Source organism: Lissotriton helveticus (genome assembly GCF_964261635.1).
Source record: "Lissotriton helveticus chromosome 1_1 unlocalized genomic scaffold, aLisHel1.1 SUPER_1_unloc_41, whole genome shotgun sequence".
In the NCBI taxonomy this organism is placed as follows: Eukaryota; Metazoa; Chordata; class Amphibia; order Caudata; family Salamandridae; genus Lissotriton; species Lissotriton helveticus.
Genome location: NW_027611683.1, coordinates 1,053,110 through 1,077,367, shown reverse-complemented (window position 1 = coordinate 1,077,367; position 24,258 = coordinate 1,053,110). Strand labels below are relative to the sequence as shown.

The 24,258-nt window shown below is 44.1% G+C and overlaps 1 protein-coding gene across 1 annotated transcript in view; it reads right to left on the bottom strand.

Moving 5' to 3' along the window:
• LOC144806055 (uncharacterized) overlaps positions 1-21,523 on the bottom strand; it is a 609,474-nt gene extending 587,951 nt beyond the window's left edge. The window contains exon 1 of the mRNA XM_078672503.1: positions 21,452-21,523. The gene's annotated coding sequence lies outside the window, so the exon portion shown is untranslated. The remainder of the gene's footprint in view (positions 1-21,451) is intronic.
• Positions 21,524-24,258: the final 2,735 nt, after the last annotated feature.

Genomic DNA, 24,258 nt, shown 5'->3' with positions numbered 1-24,258 from the left:
AATATTTGGGCTAATTAATAAAATACACTTAGCAAAGACGTCCTACAGGAATGCCTTTCACTTGACCATGTCTCAAGCATCCGATGGCTCCAGTATAGAAGAGTTGGCCTCTCCAGGGTAGGTAGGAACTATTTGCTAACCCTGAGCGCATATGTAAGAGAGACCTTTCTCTGGTCAAAGAGTGTTTTTTAAAGAATGAGCTGCTGTGATAGAAAGGGAAATGAGCTGTGTAAGCCTAGTGTGCGTAAGTACATTGTATTAAAAACTGTACCAACCATCGAACCTTATCTTCTAGGGCTTAAAAGCATCCATGATCTTTTTCTATTCACCCAGTTTCGGCTCAACTTCTTCCATTACCTCTTGGCACACCCTTGCAGCTTCCACAGAGGCCTCGTGCCTCATGCCCTGTGGCTGCAACAGTGAGTCTCCTCAGGACATAATGCACTTTTTTAATGTTTTGTAGTTTTTCTGCTGTCCCTAGAAAGTTATTTATTATTCCCATTCTCAAAAAAGCGGGGTTTAGGAGGGTGAGACCAGCTCTTAACTTTTTACAACTGCTCTCTAAGGACACTGTTTTGCATAAGCTTAACTTTTTACGGGTCACTGTTCAGGTCAAGCTGCGATTAACTTCTGTACTGTAATTCATGAATTTTTATCTTGTGTTCTGATTAACTAGGACATATTATATTTGTCAATCTGTAACTTGGAAGATGTTTTATCATTTTATGTATGAATTTTATGGTTTTCTTTTATAAAACCAAATAAAGTTTGTTGATAATAATCACTAGGGGATTCATTTACAGAGTAGCATGGTAGCCCTCACAATAACTCCAGGAGTCACAGTCCACACAATGTAAATGCGTTACCCCTACTTCCAACTTTACATGTATCCCCAATCACCTGACCAAACCTCTCCCTGCTGATGCCAATGTGGTCCTCCGTCATCCCACAGACCATATTTTTGGCCACTTTGAAAGTGCCTATACAATAAAAATGTTGCAGTTGTAAATACATATCAACTACCATTTGTTGTGTTTGAAACATTTTATTGAATAATAAAACCTAATAAACATAAGCTGATTATTAAAGCAAAACAAAAACATCAGTTGCCATACACATAAGAGACAAAAGTTGTACATAACAATCAACTACTGTAACACAGCAAAGTTATGTAGAGCACAATTCTTAATTTCAGGCAAACTTTAAAGTTCAACAATAGAAACGTTCATAAAGAACAGGAAAGGAAACAAAGAAGGTGGGATACAGTGGTTTCATAATGTAATGCTTCCGACATATAGAAAGACAAATACTAATTATTTTCCTTAAGCAATAAAGTCCTCACATTAAAATACTAGGAAAAATATATTGAACAATGAACATTTCATGTGTAATTAGAATTCAATTTGAATATTTTAACCTCCTCAGCATTATTTGACTCATGATTACAACCTGAATGCTTTATGGAAAGGAACCGCCTCATGGGGTTCAAAATCACATCTTTTCCAACAATAGGATTCAAATGATAAACTTGAATTTCAATTCAATTTATTGATTTAGGCCTTTTTGGAGATCAACAATTTTAAATAAATTTTAAATCAAGCGAACGATTACCAAAAAGGCATCTTGGCACTCGTGTCATTTCAAACCTGACAGTACCGGATATAAAATACCTAAACATTTGCTAAGCAGTTAGATGACAACATTAAACTAGGGGCTGAAAAGAAAAGGCTTAAGTTCCTGAACTTCAATAGTTTAGGCTGACCTCAAATGATTGGATAGAGTTCCACCATCTGGAGGTAGAGTAGGGGAAACTTCTTCCTCCCCAATAGACACTTTTTATTCTGGAAATGTAAAAGGCGCCTGCCCGTCTCTGACACTCTCTCCTGATCGGCCAGTCTAGCACCAAACATCGGGCTTCTGTGATACGGCCCTCGCAGCGGGAGACAAGGAGCAGAGGACAGAGGGGGCGACAATATGAGCATAAACTCCGCAGGAGGCTCAGGGGAAAAGCCAGAAATCGGGACAGCGATCCGGAGCTGCCGCCGAACCGTCCCCTCCCCCCTCCCATGGCGGCATCGTCCAGGGGCAGATAAGGCCCCTGCATATCTGCAGTATAAACCACGGACACTTGGTCATTTCAGCATCCTTCATCTGAGGGCACGGAGCACACTCTCACCCCCGGCCCCAGCATCAGTTTAGACGCGATCCAACACCGGGGCTGCCTGGACTCAAAATGGCGCCTGAGGGACTTCGTGGCTGAGACGGCCCGGGAGAGGTGATACAGCACACTCTGTAAGGACACCGCAGCGGAGCTTGGGAGGTAGGCTGTGAGACCCCACTGAGCCGCCTGCTGTCTCCGGTACAACCCCCCCTTTACTGACCTAGACCGGTCAGAGCCTGACCTTAAGATGGCTGCCGGACCGCCCGGTCTGCACCCAGTTTGATCAACCTCCCTCCCCACTGATTTCTTTGGAGTGAGGCTTCCCAGCGCCTGCCAGATGGACTGAGTTCCTGAGGCGCAATCCATCACCCGCGCATTGAGTACCCACTGGGAAGTGGGGTGTGGACTACGCTTGCGCGGAAGTGACTACTGAGTGGGAGGCCACACACACTTTTCTGAGCTGGGGAGCCGCACAGACAACAGACAGTGCACTACACAGGACCATCAGGTGGCACCAGCTCTACGCAGCAAAATGGGGAAACCAAAGTTCTCACAGAACGCGACGGGACCAGAAACTACACTGGGAAACCTACCAAATACCCGCGCCTCATCAAGACACCAGCGACCCCCTCGTACCCATAGTGGTCCTTTACCACGTTGTGCTACTACTATTGGACATCGACCAGTCCTCAAGCATATCCCCTATCCGGCTCACCCATTAAGACATTGACTCTGCGAACTTGCCGCCGACCGTTGAGACCTAGCAGTTTGGCCGATGCCCAGTGGAGCTACCTTGATAGCTATAGAGGAGAAGGGCTTTGGGCTTCCCCCTCGTCCATCACCTACCCAGCCGGACTTTGGACAGACTTTCCTTCGTCTCTCCACCGTATCTCCCTCCTACCCATCTACCTTACTCCCCTACCCTTCTACACTCCTTTTATCTCGTCTTCTATTCTCTTTAAATGTTTTCTTGCAACAAATGTAACTTGTAACTGATGTAACCGTGTAACATTGTGGAACCTCATATAAAGCGCTCTGATACCTCCGGGTCTAGCCAGCGCTATATAAAACTCTTAAAATAAAATAAACCTACCTGCCTAGTATTGCTGGACCATAGAGTACGAGAATAGGAATATCATTTGAACGTCTTCAAGGAAGGGCCAATCTAATGCAGTGCCTTATGGGCACAGCATGAGGCTTTAAATTTAATTCTTGTCCTAATGGGCAGCCGATAGAGGTCTTAAATGGCAATAAAGGCTGAGCAAAATTTGGGGAGGTTCTTCAGCACTCTTGCTGCCACATTTTGGACTGTTTGAAAGTTATTGAGAAGACAACTGGGAGCCCATATAAAGTTCAATAAAAGATTCCATTTTAGATACGACAAGAGCCAGGATAACACTTTTCCTAAGCTCCATGGGAAGGAAGGGCAAGATTTTCTTTGAATGTTTTAACATAAGGAAACAGGAAGAGGTTACTTGATTGGAGTGGTCAATAAAAGTGAGTTTTGAGTCAAAGACGAATACCCAAATTTCTAGCCTTCTGGACTGGGAGTGGAAGGGGCTCAAGACTGTGTGGCCACCAAAAGGTGTTCCAGAAGGAGGAATCCTTACAAAATAGCACTAACGCTGTTTTCTCTGCATCCAATTTTAAGAAATTCTTCTGCATTAATTAGCGATGCTAGTCATACTAGTTCTAAAATCTTTTGCCACTTTTTCAGGTTCTGCAGTAACCAATACCACTATTTGGGTATCATTGGAATAAAAGAATGCAGAGAACTAACAGGATCAAACTAGATCAATTAATGGAGTGCTGTAGGCATTAGGCAAAGTCAGACTTATTGAAGATCCCCGAAACCAAACAAGGAAGTGAAAATGGGGCAGAGGTAAAATCTTCCAAAGGTACCAATTGCCCTCTGTTTGACAAAAAGAACCTGGTCAGTTTTAGAGCAGTACAGTTGATGCTAATACTTTCTAAACGGCTTACCAAAGAGAAATTGTTAACCCGATCAAATATGGCTGAAAGATCAAATAAGATCAAGGACGCATTAATCTCCTCTATCCACAATGGATCTGATCTCTTCAGTTACTGCCGATAAGGCCGACTCTGTACAGTAGTAGGGTCTAAACCCATGTTGAGCAGGACCCATACAGTCCGTATTTTCAAAGAAGACGGTGATCTCCTGATTCATGGCCTTTTCTAAAATTTTATCGGGAAGAGGAAATACCAATTTGGATCCGTAGCTCTTTACATCCGAGGGATAGAGGGAAGGAGTCTTTAGAAGTGGCAAAATAGATGCCTTTTTCCAAGCATCTGGAAAAAAGACGGACTTCAGCACCATTCTTAGTAACAAAATGAGATAAGCAGAAATGTTAGATGAAACCGGATGGAGGGCAAGAATCTGCAGGGGTTCCACATTTCATAGTGTTGATAAGATTAGATACTTTCTCTTCAGTAAGTGGGGTGAATGTACTCATTACCAGGAAATGGTAAGTTAGTTTATTCACCGTACGTTCCTCCACTGTATCTGTCCCTAAAGATTATCTGGTGTTATCGTAAAATTCAGGAATATTTTATTTATTTTGGAAAAAAGAATTTGGTTACTTCATCACAGCTTTTTGGCTGGGAGTTACTATATTTTTATAACCAAAGGATGAAAGTGATTTAACTGTGTTGAACAATAGGCTGTAACTCTTCCTCCAAAATTGTTATTGGTGCCTACATTTTCAGATCATAGGAGTACCATGGCGCGGAAGGCGCAGACAGATGGTTAATCTTCAATCTAAAAGGCCCTACTTGATAAACTGTCTGGTAACAATGTGTGAGATGATTAGCCTTAAGTAGCTCAAGACTTTCACTGATCAGAAGTGGCTCTCACTTCAGAAAAGGTTGAAGACCCCTGTTGTAAACACTTAATATCCCCAAAATCAAATAATTTGAGAAATGCATAAAACAACAGTAATGTGCTACAAAACAAAGAGTTTCCATTGGGCCAGTCCTGTGAAAGGGGGCTTGTTTTTACACTTGCAACAATTGTCTAGGATAGGTAGGATACGCATGATGCAAATTGTGAAAGGGAGAGGGCACATGTTACTTCCACCCTTTTCTAGTGGGAGTTCAAAAATATGGATCCAGCCCACAAGGTTCTGAGTTTCCCAGAAGTGTACTGAACCCCAGACTGACCGGAGACTTGAAGCAGCAAGAGTATATTGTAGTTACCAGACAGCCCAAGAGCTCTATAACCAGCAGAATCTACCCTTCAAGACTCTACACAAGAACAAATAGGAGTTAGAATAGCCTAGACCTTTTCCATGTCACCCTACCCCACAGCACTGCCACCAACCCCACCACACGAACCTTGAAAACCATAGCCCCTTTCCCCAAAACATTGCCAACATCCGTTCCCACAAAACACTGGCCCTTTCTGCTCACCCTATCCTGCCACCCCCACCCAAACTGACCCCTACTCTACCATTGTCCCTATTGCGAAACTGTTGGACTTGGCCCTTTTGGCAGGTTCACCCCTGAACTTTTTGCCTTGAACTCTGACCTGATGTTAAGTGATTTGCGGCCTCTGCGTACTGTAGCACTGTGGCCCAGTGTAAAGTGTGTGTGCTCTCTGAGTGCGTGTGGTGAGAGTGGCCTGCCCTCCCATAGGAATGCATGGGGGATGAGTGTCCATGATAATTCCTGATGTGAGAAGAGTGCAGGGGCAGGTTATGGTATGTGCGGACTCGTGAGATTAAATGCTGCGCAATGTTGTGCGCAGATTTAATGTGACTAGTGGAGAAGTGCCACTTTTAGAAGTTGGCATTTCTGCGTGCAGTGAGTGTGAATTGACTGTCTGGTTTGTGATTGACAGGAGCTGGCTGGTGTGCTTGGCTCCAGGAGCCAGGATGGGTCTTCCCGGTGGTGAATAGGGAGATCTGCATGTAGATGGGAGGGAGGAGTTGCATCTAGGACCTGAATAGGGCTGAGCCTTCCCTCCACAATGCTGGATCCACCCCCTGTGGTGCGTCTGATGTCCCTGGCCTGTCCTGTGAATAGAGGAGAGGAGCTGAGCAAAACAAAGTGCTCAAGTGCTCCTGAACCAGTTGTAACTGGTTCTAATCTATCCCTGTGCAGTGTCACACGTGTATTTAGCTGTATAAATAAGGGGCTGTGACCCCATGAACATTTTCTTGTTTGCTACTTAAATCTACCAGGGGAGTGCTGCTGCTGGGCCCCAGGGGAAGACTTACCTCCCTGGGCCCTGCCCTGCCCCTGGATTCCTGGAGGACTTCTTGGGGACCCTTCTACTTTTGGATCCTGACAGAGGGGTCTTGCTGCTGGTGTGGCCCAGGAGGGACCACCACGGGGCTGTCTCCTTGCTGGAGTGCCCTGTGTGCTTGCCAGGGGCCCTACACTGCCCTCCCTGATGCCCAGGACTTCTTGGACCTATTGCTCTGTGTTCTGCTTTTACCAAGGCTTGCTACAGCCTTCCTGCGCTTTATATGAAGACTGGGTGCGCTTTTGATTTAGTGCCCCCAGCGAGGGAGAGCCTTGTAGGGATTCCCCTCTCCTCTTGAGCCTTTCGGGTGCCCACCCCGCTTATCTCGTTATTTATGGTGTGCAGGTGCCCACCCTGCGTCTTGGTGTGCTATTTTTAATTTATGCGCTGGTGCCCACCCCGCAACTTTGCCTAATTAAGCGTGTGCCAACCCCTCTGTATATTTGTACTTACGAGGGAGCCTGCCCCTCTTATTGCTGGAAAAGAGATCACCGCAGCAGCCCACAGCAAAACAGGAAGCCAGGCACCGTAGTGCCTGACGGCGGGCGGGACTTTCGGTTTCGAAAGGAAGTCCCGCGCTCGCCGCCGCCGGAAAAGCCGCCCAAAGGAGAATGCTGGTGCCTGCCCGTGCGGGGCTCCCATTGCTGAGGGAGAGCCCCGCGTGCAACAGGACGGCTTTAAAGTTTGAGGATCCATTCTGGCGTGTGGGAAATATTCACAAGGTGAGGAATCTGCAGGTAAAGGAGTATCCACCAGAAAGAGCGTTACCGAAGGCAAGTAACTGGTTTGTTATGTTTTCCTGCTGTTGTATATTATCTAATTCCGGGTGGTGAACTCCGCTAGCAGAGTTTTCCATACTCAGCGGAGCTTGCATAGTTCTTAAAAACTCTGCACTGTGGAGCGGAGCGAGGTTTTTTCCACACTCGCGCTCTTCAACGCCATTAACTGGAGCGAGGAAAATCCACCTCCTGATTAGATTTTTCCTTGCTCGCGCTTGCCAAGGTCTAGTTGGCGAGCAAAATCAACTTCCTGGCGAAATTCGTCATCTGATTTCTCAATGCGAGTAATCTCGGCAGGACACAAGCACTCGCGTTGAGAAACCTTCCTTCGCATTGACAAAGCTGCCGCTCGAGTAGAAGCAGCTGCACCCTCTTGCGCTGCACATGGTGCCATTCACGATTAATTTTACAGGGCGGCACTAACAATCAGAGATCAAAATCACCACGAACGGCATGACCCTAAAACACTCCGCTGCTCGCAGAACTCCACGTCTCCAGGCCTAATCTTATCATGAAAATCTAGATTTCAGTCATATGTTAAGAAACAAGTGTGAGTAGAAACCTTTTGGGTGGAGAAAATTAAAGACATTAATATGGTGAATTTTTTGTTAATTAGTTGATGTTTGCAAGTACGAACACTTCTCTGTGTCAAGTAAAGACCTTGAGAGTTTTGTAACTTTCAGATACTCAAATTGTGCATTTTGTTGCAATTAAAACATTTTCAAGGCCTGAAATTTCTTTGGAGGTTGCATGCGGGCAGCCTAAGTTATCCTGCAAGAATTTCTTGATGAATCCTATTGCAACTACAATATGTGCTCTCTCATGTAAAGTCAGGTTATTAGAAGCTTTTCTGCAACTCAAGATACGCCTTACTTTTTACCTGGTGTGGGTGCATTTCTCATGTTAAGTGAGATCTCCTTTCTGAGTATAACGTTTCTGGCTTTCCCCTCCTGTATAAGGCTTTAGTCCAGTGTGAATTCTCTCATGTGTAATGACATTGTATTCGTGAATAAACCTTATCTGACATTCCGAACACACATAAGGCTTTTTTCTCCCTTGTGAGTTTGCTCATGTCAAGTGAGAAGTAATTTGTGACCAAAACTTTGCTTGCATTTCGAGCACTCATAAGGTTTTTCCACAGAGTGGGATCTCCCATGAAGCATAACTCTGTCTTTCAGATTCAAGCTTTTATGGCATAAGGATTTTCTCCAGTTTCGAGTTTCTCATGGTGAGATAGCGTTTTTCTCTGCAGGTTTTCTGGCATTCAGAGCACTCATAAGGTTTTCATCAGTATGGAGTTGATTATGGTTAGTGAGCCTGTGCCTATCAAAAAATAGGAATTTCTAGCATTCACAGCATTGGTAATATTTTTTCCCTGTGTGCGTCTGCTCATGTAGAGTGAGATTGCATTTAAAATTGATGCTTTTCTGGCACTTGGAGCACTGAAGTATTTTTTATGGTGTGTTTTCTTATGGTGCATGTAACCATCACTACCTCTGAATCTTTTCTGACATTTAGAGCACTGATAATGTTTTTCCCCCAGTGTGGATTCTCACATGTGCAGTGAGATCAGATTTACGGCTGAAACATTTTTGGCATTCAGAGCACTGATAAGGTTTTTCACCAGTGTGGGTTCTTATATGGTGAGTGAGATTGATTTTTTCACTGAAACATTTGCGGCATTCAATGCACTGATAAGGTTTTTCCCCAGTGTGGGTTCTTATATGCCGAGTGAGTATTCTTTTTTCACTGAAACATTTCTGGCATTCAATGCATTGATAAGGTTTTTCCCCAGTGTGGATTCTTATGTGCTGTGTGAGACTACTTTTTATACTGAAACATTTCTGGCATTCAGAGCACTGATAAGGATGTTCCACAGAATGGGTCATTGCATCTTGAGCAAGACTTTGTTGGTTACAAAACCTTTCCTGGCATTCAGAGCACTGATAAGGTTTTTCCCCAGTGTGGGTCTGTATATGCTGGGTGAGACCGAGTTTGCTTTTGAAACATTTCTGACATTCAGAGCACTGATAAGGTTTTTCCCCAGTGTGGATTCTTATGTGCTTTGTGAGACTACTTTTTAAATTGAAACCTTTCTGGCATTCAGAGCACGTATAAGGTTTTTCCCCAGTGTGGTTCATTACATGTTGAGAAAGACTTTGTTTTTTACAAAACCTTTTCTGGCATTCAGAGCACTGATATGGTTTTTCCCCAGTGTGGATTCTTGTATGTTCAGTGAGTCTGAATTTTACACGGAAACATTTCTGGCATTCAGAGCACTGAAAAGGTTTCTCCCCAGTGTGGGTTCTTATATGATGAGTGAGACTGTTTTTGTCAATGAAACATTTCTGGCATTCCGGGCACTGATAAGGTTTCTCTCCAGTGTGGGTTCTTCTATGCAGAGTGAGCTGGGCTTGGCTAATGAAACATTTCTGGCAATCCGTGCAATGATAAGGTTTTTCCCCAGTGTGGGTTCTTACATGATGAATGAGATTGTTTTTTGTACTGAAACATTTGTGGCATTCAGAGCACTGGTAAAGTTTTTCCCCAGTGTGGGTTAATACATGTTGAGAAAGACTTTGTTTTTTACAAAACCTTTTCTGGCATTCAGAGCACTGATAAGGTTTTTCCCCAGTGTGGGTCCTTGTATGTACAGTAAGGTCTCTTTTTTCACTGAAACATTTCTGGCATTCAGAGCATTGATAAGGTTTTTCCACAGAGTGGGTTAATATATGTCGATTTAGACTCCCTTTGAAACTAAACCTTTTCTGGCATTCAGAGCACTGGTAAGGTTTTTTGCCAGAGTGGGTTATTACATGTTCAGTGAGATAAGAATTACTGCTGAAACTTTTTTGGCATTCAGAGCACTGATAAGGTTTTTTGCCAGAGTGGGTTATTACATGTCGAGAAAGACTTTGTTTGTTATAAAACCTTTCCTGGCATTCAGAGCACTGATAAGGTTTGTCCCCAGTGTGGATTCTTATATGTTCAGTGAGATAAGAATTACTGCTGAAACTTTTTTGGCATTCAGAGCACTGATAAGGGTTTTCCACAGAGTGGGTTAATGCATGTCGATAAAGTTGCGGTTTGAAACTAAACCTTTTCTGGCATTCAGAGCACTGATAAGGGTTTTCCCCAGTGTGGATTCGTATGTGATGTGTGAGCCTACTTTTTAAACTGAAACATTTCTGGCATTCAGAGCACTGGTAAGGTTTTTCTACAGAGTGGGTTAATACATGTCGAGAAAGACTTTGTTTGTTACAAAACCTTTTCTGGCATTCAGAGCACTGATAAGGTTTTTCCCCAGTGTGGATTCTCATATGCTCAGTGAGATAAGATTTACTGCTGAAACTTTTTTGGCATTCAGAGCACTGAGAGAGGATTTTCCCAGTGTGCATTCTCTCAAATTCAGTGAGATGAGATTTATGGCTTAATCTTTTTTGGCGCAGGTAACTTTTTCCCCAACTTGGGTTATTTTGCTTTGATTGAGGCAGGTTTGAACACTGAAATTGTTCTAACAGCCCGTGTTTTTAAAAGGTGTATTCCTAGAGTTAATATCTCTACATTTAGTTTCCTCTTGCTTATATGCCACGGTAAGAGTGAACCCGATTTTAGAGTCGGGCTTGTTTAGATAATGTTCAGCATTTATCTCTAAAAGATATTGTGTGTAATCTTCTTAACACTTGCATTGAGCAAAATATGTCTGGATGCAGCCCTGTAACACCTGTCGAAATGTTTGTAGCAGATAATAGTCTTTTGTTATAGCCTCTCCGGCAGCAACTTATTTTGTGACTGAAGTTTTTCTCAAATCTATTTGTATAGGTTCTTAGCAATGCAGTGATAAGGAGTTAGTCTGATATTTAATGATTAAACTGAGAAGTACCTTTTTGCACTGGCGCAATGGCAGTAACTGAGAACATTAGAACATGTACAGTAATATTGTGGCTCATCAGTCACAGAACATCAGTTCCTTTTACCCGTTCTGTGTTTGGTGTAAGGTTAAGGATTGTAGTTCTGAAGACGAGGATTTATTTACATTAGCTAGCGCAACGGTGCTCATTTAATCTATTTTGATATTTAACAGTTTTACATATCATTCCTGCACAACAGATATGGTTGAGGCGATTTACATAGAATTACAGAACAGTACACAATAAAAAAGGAAACAATCTGAGACGGTCATGAACAACACAATAAAGTGGTGAATTTTTAAGGTTTTCGCCAGAGTGAGCAGAGTGGGTCGAGGTGTTCTATCCCGAGGCAGATAGTCTCAAACTTGCGTAACTGGTTAAAAATGGTTGTTGAACAAAGGTGATTTTCCAATCCTTTGGTTGTTAGCGTGTCAGCTTCGGAGTCTTCTATCAGTGTCTTTTCTTTGATGGTATCCAGAAGAAACCTTTTGTTATATCTTTCTTTTATGCAGTGTGTGCTTCCTCTCTGGAATTACATGATGCTTTAGATCATGCGTGCTTTAGATGAACATTATTCTGTCATGCTGAGGCAATTTGTCTGTCTGATAATATTTCAGATGAGGATGTTGTGATTGGTCTTTCTGGCACTATTTCTGATGCTGTGTGGACAGATATGACTTTGCTTTGGGTTAACGAAATGCAAAATTAGAGACTTCACTTACAGGTATAGTACTTTCCTCAGCTCCCACTTCCTCGCCACACCTAGATTTTGGAAATTGTTTAAACTTAGAATGCTGGATGTCCTTCGGTTTTTCAAAATAATCCTTCTTATGGCACTAACATTCAGTTGGCTGGTGCTCAATCTTGCTTTCTTTGTCCGTAATTTCAATCACCTATAGTATTAAAATTAAATAGTTAATACATGTAAATACATGTAAATATCCCCAAAAATAATTTACAAGCCATATCAATGCAGAATTGCAGAATTTTGAAAGTGCAACATTTTATTAGGCTCAGAAAGGATACATGTACCCTATGGACTTGTAACATAGAATCCCAAAAGCAGACATTAAAGTCATATGGACTGGCACCAAAAAGATACTTAAAATAGAATACTATTAATTAATTTTAATGTATATTTCTAGGATGGGAATTTCCCCTCCACCGACAACAGGCATTTCGCCCTGCCCTGAGTTACCACCTACTTGTATCTGGTAACCTGACTTTTGAGCTCTGGCCTCTGCTGCACGCAAATCTATTGTGTGTTGCAAGGACTATGCCTAGACCTATCCCTCAACTATGGTCCAGAGTATGAATCAAGGGCAATGAAATTAAGGAGTACTTTCATGTGTTCATTTTATTCCACCTGATTATCAGTCGTTAGGCTTTTGTGCAGAAAAGCAGGACACAATTTTTTTCCAGACAGAAAAATTAGACTGAAAAGACCCACAAGACTCTGGGTGCAGCAGAAGCAGCCAAGACTTATGCTGTTTTTTTTTTACTAACTGGGGGAAACACACAATTCTTCCCTCTGTTAGAAATATCTTTCCCCTTCCCTCCCCTGCTTCGCCCATCTCCCCCCCCAACCAACCACATGCATAAAACAAGTGGTAAATAAAAGCAGAAAAACACTATGAAATAGTGAATGGCATGTGGTTTGACAGGCAGAAGAATCTCAGACCATTCGCTGATGGAGGTGCAACTCGATGGTCCGGTTGGTATGAATTAGGCGACTAAAAACGGTTCTGACATTTGCAGGTGGGTCACGCTCTGCAAGGTAACATCTGGGAAGGGGGGGGAAGTTGCCTGATGCATCCCCACTGGAGGACCAGCTGCTAACTGATCCCCTGACCGAAAAAGCAATCTCAACCATCTATAGGAAGTTGATCTACAATATGTGTTGTAGTGATGTGGCTCACTGGTTAGAGGCGGCAGACCCGGAAGCAGAGGACGGCCCGGGATCAGGGTTCAATTCCCAACGCGGCAGGGTCGTGAACCAGGGTCAGCGGACTCGATAATTCTCGCTTCGGTGCCTACTCTAACCAGGGGTCTCACTCGGCAACTCTGGGCATTAGCTTGCCTCACCTCCACAACGGCCCCATCAACGCCGGGGATGCCTGGCTTCACCTTGGGGATACCCAGGAGGGACCATCCCACAGGGAAAGCCAGGACGGGTTCCCCAGCGGTATACAGCGCCAGGACGCCGCTCGGCAACAGTGCGCTTTACAAGTATACATTACATTACACCACGCTTGTGAAGGAGTACCCTCCTCACCAAACTCTAAATTTAAACCTTTATCTTGTCTGTGCTAGGCATGTATATCTAGGTCCGCTTCATTATGTCCATCAGTCTTTCTATGATGTACCTGTTATTGCGGCGTGTGTGTTTAGTACAGGTTTAATCTTACGGTGTGTGGGGGTTTATTTGAACCCTGTGGTTTAATCTGCACTTGTTGCTTATGCGGTGTTATGTGGTGTTGTCACACCCTTGTAATTATAACAAGCATTTGCAAAGCAATAGGTCTTGCATTAGGAAAGTTTGAGCTATTGGTATTGTAAATGACACATTTTTTATTTATGTGTTGGTTTTGAAAATAGCGAAATTAATAGCTTTGTCATTTACAATTCCAATAGTTTTAACTTTCGCAAATGTGACACCTATAGCATTTGTAATGCAATGTGTGTTGTATTTACGTGACTTAGATTATTGATGTTACAAATAACAATGGCTTTTAATTTTTTTAAATAATTAATACTTAAGTAAAAGTTATTGTAATATATAATGGCAATTGCTTAAACTTTTGTAAATAACTTTTGTGAAGATTATGTTCAGTGTATTTTATTGTGACGAAAATCCAAGAACAGAAGTGAAATATTAACATCTTTTTGTGACATTTGTAATAAAGCTTGAAACATTGAGATAACATATTTGAACTAGTTGTTGAATTGTTGCACAGATTGCTGCTGTGGTGGCGCTGAGTGATGTTTTGGTGGCGCTGAGTGATGCTGTCGCGTACAGTGATGCTGTGATAGCGCATAGTGATGTAGTGCTGCCCCTGAGTGATGCTGTGGTGATGCGACAGACAGACAGAGGGAGGGCAACAGACAGAGGGAGGGCGACAGACAGACAGAGGGAGGGAGACAGACAGAGGGAGGGCGACAGACAGAGTGAGGGCGACAGTCATGTCAAAGACATAAGATATGGTCCAAACTCCAGCCAATCAGGCGACAGCACCCTCTGGAACCTTCTCATCAGAGGCTCAGGCTCTCCAATTTTTTAGCACAAGTGTGGCATAAGAGCCATGGAGAAGAGGGGAGCCTCTGAGCGGAAGAGGGTGGGTCGCATGTGAATCTATGAAAGATACCAATACTGGACAACCACAGTTTTCAGGTAAGTAACTTATGTTCTTCTCCAATATTGGGGTATATTTCATAGATTCACGTGCTTGAATCAGAGTAGACCGCAGTAATTCGAGAATTGTGCATGGTAAACCATAAGTAAATCGTAAACAGAGTACGAGAGAATACATATACGTATATTACAGTATAGCAGTAAAATGGGCACACCTGCATAAGCAGAAATATATACATATATACAATGTGTGCAGGAGGAGGTAAGAAACAGAGGCTCACCTTACTTAAAAAGATTACGTAGCACCGCTTGCCCCACAGCTGTGTCAGCATTGTTGGCAGCTTCCAGACAGTAGTGCTTGGTCGCAGCTCTGCAAATCTGATGAAGAGGCACACCAGCAAAGAGAGAAGTAGAAGAGGAGACTGCTCTAGTAGAGTGTGCTTTAATCGTTGCTTGAAGTGTCTTGCCTGCTTGCTGATTGCAAAAGGAAATTGCTCTAGATATGCAATAGTCTGTTTAGCAACTGGAGGTTCTTTACGCATCCTGCCGTAGGCTATGAAGAGCTGATCAGTTCAACGGATACTGGTTGTTCTTTGCAAATAAAATGTCAAACATCTCTTAACATCTAGAGAATGTAAAGTCTTTCCTGCTGGCAACTGTGTATTAGGGAAAAAAGTCTTTAAGATGACATGCTCATTCAGGTGGAAATTAGATGGAACTTTAGGAATTAAGGCCGGATTAGTGCGGAGCGCCACAGCGTCTTTGGTGAATTGAAGAATAGGTGGTTTGATAGTAAAAGCTTGTATCTCGCTGACTTGAAGTAAGAGCTAAAAGCAGCGATGTCTTCCAGGAGATGAATTTAAGATCAGCCCTATGAATGGGCTCAAATGGGGACTTCATGAGTTGTGCCAACACAATGTTCATATGCCAAGGAGGAGGAGGGCGTCGAATTTTAGGGAACATCTGAAATAAGCCTTTGAAAAATTGTTGAATAATTCTTGAAGAATAAAGAGAATTGGAGCCATCCTGACGGAATCTGGAAATTGCAGCCAGAAAAACCTTCAGGGTGGAGTGAGAGTCCCTGGATTTTGCTAATTGTAAGAAGAAAGGCAGAAGCTGCTCTGGCGTAGCGTGAACAGGGTGAACATTTATTTATTTATTTATTTTATTTATCATGATTTGTAAAGCGCAACTGACACCCTACGGGTAACCTGGAGCTGCGATACAGGCGACTAGCTTAGGGCCGAGAGACTGTGTCCTCTGCCAGGAAGGAGTTAGCAGAATGCCAAGGAGAATACTCGAGGTTAGAGCCAGGTTTTTAACCTTTTTCTAAACTGCAGGATGTTGTCTATTTGTCTCATATCAAATGAATAGGTATTCCAAAGGCAGGACGCTACCGCAGTGAAGGCCCTACCTCCTGATTTAACTTTCCTAACTCTAGGTGCCCTCACCAGATTAGCGGATGAGGAGCGCAGGGCTCGTGGAGGGACATACCATGTCAGTTTCTCCTGCAGAGATTTGAGCCCGTGACCATTTAGAGGCTTAAATACTATACATAATGCCTTAAATCGTATCCTCTGCGAGACTGGCAACCAGTGTAAATCTGAGAGTGCCCGGGAGACGGAGAAGTGGCGTGGTTGCACTAGTACCAGTTTGGCCACCATGGTCTGTACTCTCTGCAATCTCTCAATCAGATATTGTGGGGATTCTAGTAACGGAGCATTACAATAGTCCAGCTTACTGAGGATGGTGCTCCGGACTATCAGCGCTCTGTTCTGTTAAGAGAACATCGGAAGGATTTTCCAAAATGCTCTGATCAGAGTAAAACAACTTCCAGCTGTTTTGTTGACATAGTTTTCTAATGTCAATTTGTTGTCAACCATGACTCCGAGATTACGTACCGCGCTACTGGGAGCCAACGGAGTAGCAGGGGATGTTGGCCAAAATTAAAGCGGAAGTTTAGGAGGGATTCTACCTACTGCACAGTGTAGAATCTCTGTCTTCTCAGACTTAACCTGGAGAATTTGAATTTGAAGCTTCACATCACAGATAGAACCGTTTCCACTTGAGTTTGTGGGTTTTGATAGTGGAGGGTGCTCTAGCGTTAGTGAGGACCTCCCTGCAGTCCGGTGGAATAATCAAAAAAGCAAACTCATAGTGCTCAAGCGCCAGGCTGCCAATCGCAGAGAAGTTGGATCCGGATGGCAGATCAGGCTGTGGTTCATAGTAAGAAGATTTGAAATTGGGCGCAGCCAAATTGGATGGACTCCGACAGAAGGAGGAGCTCCGTAAACCAGAACTGGTGAGGCCATCTGGGGGCTATGAGAAGAATGCAGCAAGGTTCTTTCCGCATTTTCCAAAGTACCGTTGCGACTACAGCAATCGGTGGAAAAGCGTAAGCATATATTTTTGACCAGTTCATCAAAAACGCATTCCCGCACGATTCTGAGTGGGGAAGCCAACTTGCATAGAATGGGCATTTGCGGTTCAGGTTGGTCGCGAATAAATCCAGATTCGGGTGTCCGCAAAGCTGAAAGATGCGGTTCAGCGTCGACTGATGAAGTTCCCACTCGTGCTTTGACAAGACCGACCTGCTCAGGGAGTCCACTAGAAGGTTGGACACTCCCGGAACATGGACTGCTGTTAAAGTGATCTGATGTTGAATCGCCCGATCCCAAATTTGCTGAGCTTGTAGGGATAGCAAAGTGGATCTCGTGCGCCCTTGTTTGTTCACATAATGCATGCTTGTTGTGTTGTCCGTTCAGACCAACACTGAAGCTCCTTGAATGAGGGTGCAAAAGGACTTCAGATGCAGGAATATCGCAGTTACTCAAAAAGGTTTATGTGCCAAGTTTGTTGGTGGGTGTCCCATTTCCCCTGGACTGTGAGAGCTTGAAGATGCGCTACCCACCCTTCGAGAGAGGCGTCTGTTGTGAGGATGAAACTTTGAGTGTCCACTACAAACTAACGGCCTACTAAGATGTTTGGCATGCGAGTCCATCATAGCAATGCTCTTCGTATCGGAGACGTGATGTTGATGACATCGTCGCAGGACCCTAAGACTTGTTGCAATTGATTGTCGAGTTCCTCCTGTTGTGCTCTCATTTTGAAGCGACACTTGGTAATTAGGGGATTACAGGAAGACAGCATCCCCAGAAGCGATTTGAACTGTTAAACAGAAACATACTTTTATGTGCGCAGGAGAGTTGCCAGTTTGGAAATCCGCTGTTGTCTTTTGTCTGGGACAAAAGCCCTTGTTTGCTGTGTGTCTATGATGGCCCCCAAGAAGGTCCACACTTGAGAGGGGGTGAACTGAGACTTCTCCAGATTGATGGAAAGACACAGAGACAGGCATGACTGAGTGTGTCTGGTTGCGACTGCGAACGACTGCGCCTTTATAAGGCAGTCGTCGAGGTAGCAAAATATTTGGAAACCATCTTGACCAAGATGTGCTGCCACCGGTGCCAAGACTTTGGTGAATATTCGGGTGCACAGCGAAGGGCAGATGGAAGGACTTGGAATTGGAAATCTCTGCCAGCCGCTCTGAGGCGCAGGAATTTTCTGTGTCTGGGTAGGATAGGGACATGAAAATAGGCATCTTGAAGATAGAGTGTTGGCTTGTAATCCCCTTGAGACAGTAATTAAAGCACTTCTAGGAGAGACAACATCTGGAAAGTTTGCTTCTTGAGGAACTTTTTGAGGGAACGAAGGTCAAGAATGGGGCGCCACTCCCCCGATTTTTCCTGGATTTGGAAGAATCTTGAATAGAAGCCTGCATCCCTTTGAAGATTCAGAACACTTTGATCGTTCCTTTCCTTAACATGAGATTGATTTGGCATAAAAGTTCCTTCAGATGGGCAGGAGGAGGACCTCTGGGGGGAGAATTTGGTGTAGCCTCTGGACACTATGTCGAAAACCCATGGATCTGTAGTTATTGCGGACCAATTGGAGAAGAAATGGGAGATCTGCCCTCCAACTTTGGTCAGATTGATGGGAAGAGCGGTTGAAAGTTGGCACTGCTTTTTTGAGGAATCTCTACCTCAGCAGGAGGATTTCCCTCTGTACTGCTTGTAAGAGGCAGCCTGCGGCTTTCGAAACGACTGCTGTTGCAGGGAGGAGGAGTAACGCGGTTGGCCCTGATAGGGATGGTACTGCTGGTATTGGTTGTAACCTCCCCGAAAGGAAGAGGAGGAGTCACGACCCCTCGCACCTCCAAAGGGCTGCATTTTATACTGTACAGTAGATACTACACACTACACACGGACCTGAGAGGCCTGGAATTTAGACTTTGACATTCCAATGGAAGATCAAGACTGGCAGCGGTCCTGTGAACTAACAGGCATGGTTTCTAGTAATGCCCATTTTTGACGGATACATTATAATTAGGCTTTCCTGTTTTCAGTTTCTATTTTTGGTAAATTCTGGTGGGGTTTTTTCAGTGTTTTCAATCTCTTAAAAAACAGTTGTTATCAGTGGTTACACATTTTCGCGCCACTAAAACTACCAGAAAAAGTGTTTTTCCGGTGTTTATGGAATGTTTTGCTTTTATTACTGCTTGCTTTCTGCACTTAAAGAACATGGTATATAGACAGTGTACTTATAGTGTATATAAGGTCCAAATAGATTTTTGCAAATTAATCTTATTGTAGTACACCATACAATACTTCTCCAGTGAGTCTTTGGGTCATGTGCGCTTGCTCTTTCCTGCGAAGAACCTACTTAACGCCACAAGACTCTCAGCCCGACGCTGTTCAATATCTACATGGCCCCCCTCGCCCACATCGCACGACAACACAACGTCAACATCATCTCCTACGCCGACGACACCCAGCTGATCATATCCCTCACCGAAGATCCCCACACCGCCAAAGCTAACCTCCACAGAGGAATGAAGGCCGTAGCCGACTGGATGAAGGACAGCAGACTGAAGCTGAACTCAGACAAGACGAAGGTCCTCATTTTCGGACCCACCCCATCAGCCTAGGACGACTCTTGATGGCCCACGTCACTAGGAACAGCCCCGGAACCCACGGACCACGCACGCAACCTGGGGGTCATCCTCAACTCCACTCTCTCCATGACCAGGAAAGTCAACGCCGTCTCCGCGTCCTGCTTCAACACCCTCCGTATGCTCCGCAGGATCTTCAAATGGATCCCCCTCGACACGAGAAAAACCGTTAGCCAGGCCCTCATCACCAACAGACTCGACTACGGGAACGCCTTCTACTCAGGAACTACAAACAAGCTCCTGAGACGACTCCAACGCATCCAGAACGCCTCGGCCCGACTCATCCTCGACGTCCCCCGCCGCAGCCACATCGCACTCTACCTGAGAGGCCTGCACTGGCTCCCCGTCAACAAAAGGATCACCTTCAAGCTCCTGATCCACGCACACAAAGCACTGCACAACACCAGACCCACCTACCTCAACAACCGACTCAGCTTCCACACCCCCACCTGAATCCTCCGCTCAGCCAACCTCGCCCTCGCCGCAGTCACCCGCATCCAAAAAACCACTGCCAGCGGCAGATCCCTCTCTTACCTAGCCGCCAAGACCTGGAACACTCGCCCCACCATCCTACAACAGAGCTAGGACCTGCTGGCCTTCAGAAGACTCCTCAAGATCTGTCTCTTCGACCAGTGGCACCATAACCCCCCCTCCCCAGCGCCTTGAGACCCTCTCGGGTATGTAGCACGCTTTACAAATGCAGTGATTGATTGATTGATTGATCGAATGGCCGTGTCTTGCCCAGATATACGCCTGCGCTGCAACACTGTGGGGGCAGATTTCTTACATTAACCATGGCCCTGCGATGCAATACACACCTTCTGGCAACTAGCTGTCGAAGAAATGGAGCATGCCACACAACTAAGTATTGAGCTGACAACCAAATGCTGTTTATTAGGCCTCTTTAGATGCCAGAAGGGCGCAAGATAACCTATAAATTTGGTCAGTCGCCTATGGTACTGGCATGACGTAGAATTGCAATCACATGGCTACCCCAGTATGCCCCAACGATTGAGCGCTGGCTTAGAGATGCGCTCAACTAGGCCCTAGCTGAGGAGAAACATTTGCGCCTTAGCAGAAAGGATGACATATTTGAGGATACACTCAACACTTGCCGTGCTCATACAGATAACTCCTAGCTCCTGCTTCCCGAGTGACAACAGACACAGACTCTGGCTCTGAAACTGACGAGGCAAAACACTACAACACTGGGGATGAGCAAGGAGGTGTCTCCACATGATAATTATAAGGTACATTCTCAATTAGGGGAAAGGGACACTTATTGATCACCTGGAGAATGGGAAAGCAGATTAGTGCATGTGTAATTATTGACTAACCTACTTACGAAGAAGATATTGGTATTATATGTCTCTGTATACTCTGACTGCCAGGTTGTATGTTGAAAAAATTAAAATAAAGTTCTAAAAAAACAAAACAAAACAAAGCCATTACATTGTGGGTGGTAGAGGGTAGTGAACCGGAAATTCACACCACACTCCTTCGACAAGTAGCCAGACATGAAGTTGGTACCTCTGTATGACACCACCTCCTTAGGGAAGCCCACCCTGGTAAAGATGCTAACGAGGGCCCTAGCCACTGCAAGGGCAGTGGTAGTTCTGAGGGGAATAGCCTCAGATTACCTGGAGGCATGATCTACTACCAGACCTCACTGAAGGACGTTGAGTCACCACGCCACGGCCCGGAGTGACGTGGCTCTTTCAGGTGCATGGGGGTCTACGGGGCTTTTGGAAAGGGGCTGAGTCGCAGAGGGACGGGAGGGGAGGCTGAGGGGTGAAAGGGACCCAGGGAAAAGGAAATAAGTGAGACAGAAAAGAAAAACAAGCGCAGAAATCATCGGGTACTCTTTTTCTTTTGGTTGCTCCAACCTCTACCCCCTCCCTTCACATTTATGCATAGCTATTATTTATCCCTCACATCCTCCCTTGACTAAACCATAAAGCAAAAACACTTACATGAGTCCTTTCCTTCTGTCCGAGGGACGACGGCGGCCGAGGCTCACCTAAGGGACTGAAGTGGAAGAACCTGTGGGAAAAAAGAATACAAAAGAGACAATCAATCATTGTGATTTCCTGTAATACTAATAAAAAGTGCATACCAAGAAATTATTCAATGCAGTGTGCTCCTTCTTGACCGACTCTTCTAGAACGGGGAGTTACATACTTTCGCTACAGGGAATGGGAGACAGACACACAGAGACCAACAGACACACACAGACACACACACGGGAAAGCATTGTAGGAAAAACCTACATGCAGTTGTTCTATGCTTGCATATGTACATTGTTTTAGAAAGATGGTGGAACTATTTATTTTGTTCAATGTGCTTATACTGCTAATTACTTTTATCTGATTCGATTATCATTGCAGCACATAAATTCTATACAAGAATTACGATGGTTCAATTAATAATGAAAATGCTAATGTTATGTTATTTTAATTAGATTTTGCACCTGAATTACCCCTAAGCAGAAACTACTTTAAGGAGAAATGTAGGATTGGTACGTAGTACCACTCTATTGTTGTGAAGTTGAAAGAAAGGCTCTTGTATAGTTAATGCCTGAAGTTCATCAACTCTCCTTAGCGAGGTTATCGTTATGAGGAAAGCAACTTTCCATGACAGTTAACAAATGATTCTGCACAAACACATCAAGATGATTGATATTGTTGTTGTTACAATAGGAAACACAACTTTTCCATTTGCTGCATAACATGCTCTAGTAGTAGGCCTTCTAGCTTCCTTGAGAATATTCATACAGTCTGGTTGTAGTTGTAAATAACCAAACTCTATAACTTCGGGAGCCAAATCGCTAAGTTGAGTTCTCTGGGAATTGGAAGTCCGACTTCCCCATGGATCTGAGTGAGGAGACAAGGTGTGAGATGTAGCTTTTGATGTGGAACCACTGAGAGTTCTAACAGGGTGGTGTACCAAGGTTGCGAGCCCATGTGGGGGCTATTAAGATCAATGTGAGGGACGTTTGTCTGAGTTTCCGAACAAGTAATGGAATTAGCAGGAGAGGCGAAAAAGCGTAAGCATATTTACCTGAGCAAATCCTCCAAAGGGCTTTGCCTTTGGATGCTGGTTGTGGGAACCTGGATGTAAAGAATGGGTATTTTGCGTTGTGTACCGTTGCGTAGAGATCTATCTGTGGAAAAGCCCATTTTTGAAAGTAGGGAAGAAGAACTTCTTACCTTCTCAGACTGTGTCTGCTAAGCAGGGCTGCAATCTGATGGCCTACCCCTGGGAGGTGTTCTGCTAGGAGATATATTTTTTGGTGAATCGCCCAATTCCAAATGCTTTGTGCACAGCGTGACAGCTGGAGAGAGGGAGTCCCTCCCTGTTTCTGTAGGTAGTACATTGCTGTGATGTTCTCTGTGCGTACTCAGACAGTCTTGCCTACAAGTTGGGTGATAAAAGCTTTGAGTGCTAGGAACACTGCTAGAAGTTCCAGGTAGTTGATGTGAAGATGTTTGTGTTTGTCCGACCACAGCCGTGTACTGTGTAATATTGAAATGGGCACCCCAACCTGTTAACGATGCGTCTGTTGTGAGTATAGTCTGTGGAATCAGGTCTATGGAAGGCCGCCCTTTTGCTAAGTTTTGAGTGTTCAACTACTGCATAGAGCGATGGGTGCGACTGTCTACCAACACTAGATCGGTTAATAGACACTGTGATTGATTGCACTTACTCGCTGGACATTGCTGCAGAGAACACATGTGAAGCCTTGCATGAGGTACGATTGCAACGCAGGATGCCATCATTCCCAGCAGCAGCATGAAGACTGGCTGGTAATGATTGGTTGAGTTGAAATTGTAATAGTGTGGCCTGGATATTGTGAATCCTGGCTATATTGGGAGTGGCTAGAGCTTTGAGAGTGTTGATGGAAGCTCCCAGATTAGATTGCACTTGTGCCGGATACAAGTGAGATTTGTGTGCATTTATTGTAAAACCCAACTGGTGACGTAGGTGTACTGTTGTCTGAGTGTGTAGGATACAGTTTTGGTAAGTGCTCGCTTCGATAAGCCAGTTGTCCAGGTAAGGGAAGACATGTAAACGTTGTGTTCCGAGATGAGCAGCTGATACTGCGAGACATTTGGTGAACACTATGGAGGCCGTGGTGACGCCGAATGAAAGTACCTTTTAATGGTAATGTTCGCCTGCTATCATAAACCTGAGATATTTGCGATGAGCGGGATGAATTGGACTATGAAAGTAGGCGTCTGTTAGATCTAATCAATCAATTAGGGGACTTGTAAGAGCGCTACTCACCCATGTATTTGTATTTGTATTATATAGCGCTAATCACCATCAGGTCTCTAAGAGCTTGGGAGGCGAGGCTTGAATCAATGAAGGCAGGTCAGGAAAACCGGCAATGATGTTAGGTTTAACCAGTGGTCGCTGCTTCCTTGAACAATAGTGTTTTAAGTTGTTTCCTGAATTTGAGGAGCAAAGGTTCTTTGCGAAGGTGGTCTGGCAGCTAGATGTATGACGTTACAACGCATACTTTTACAACGCATACCATTACAACAAATTTTTTACAACGCAAAAACGATTACAACGCATGTATTTACAACGCATGTTTTTACAACACAGGTACCTTTACAACGCATACCATTACAACGTAAGTATTGGTAAGTATATATTAATTTTTTTATTTTAAATTATTTGAAATTAATATAATTTAATTTAATTTAAGTTAATTTAATTTAATTAAATGTAATTAATTTAATTTAAATGTAATTTAAATTTAATTTTATTTTAT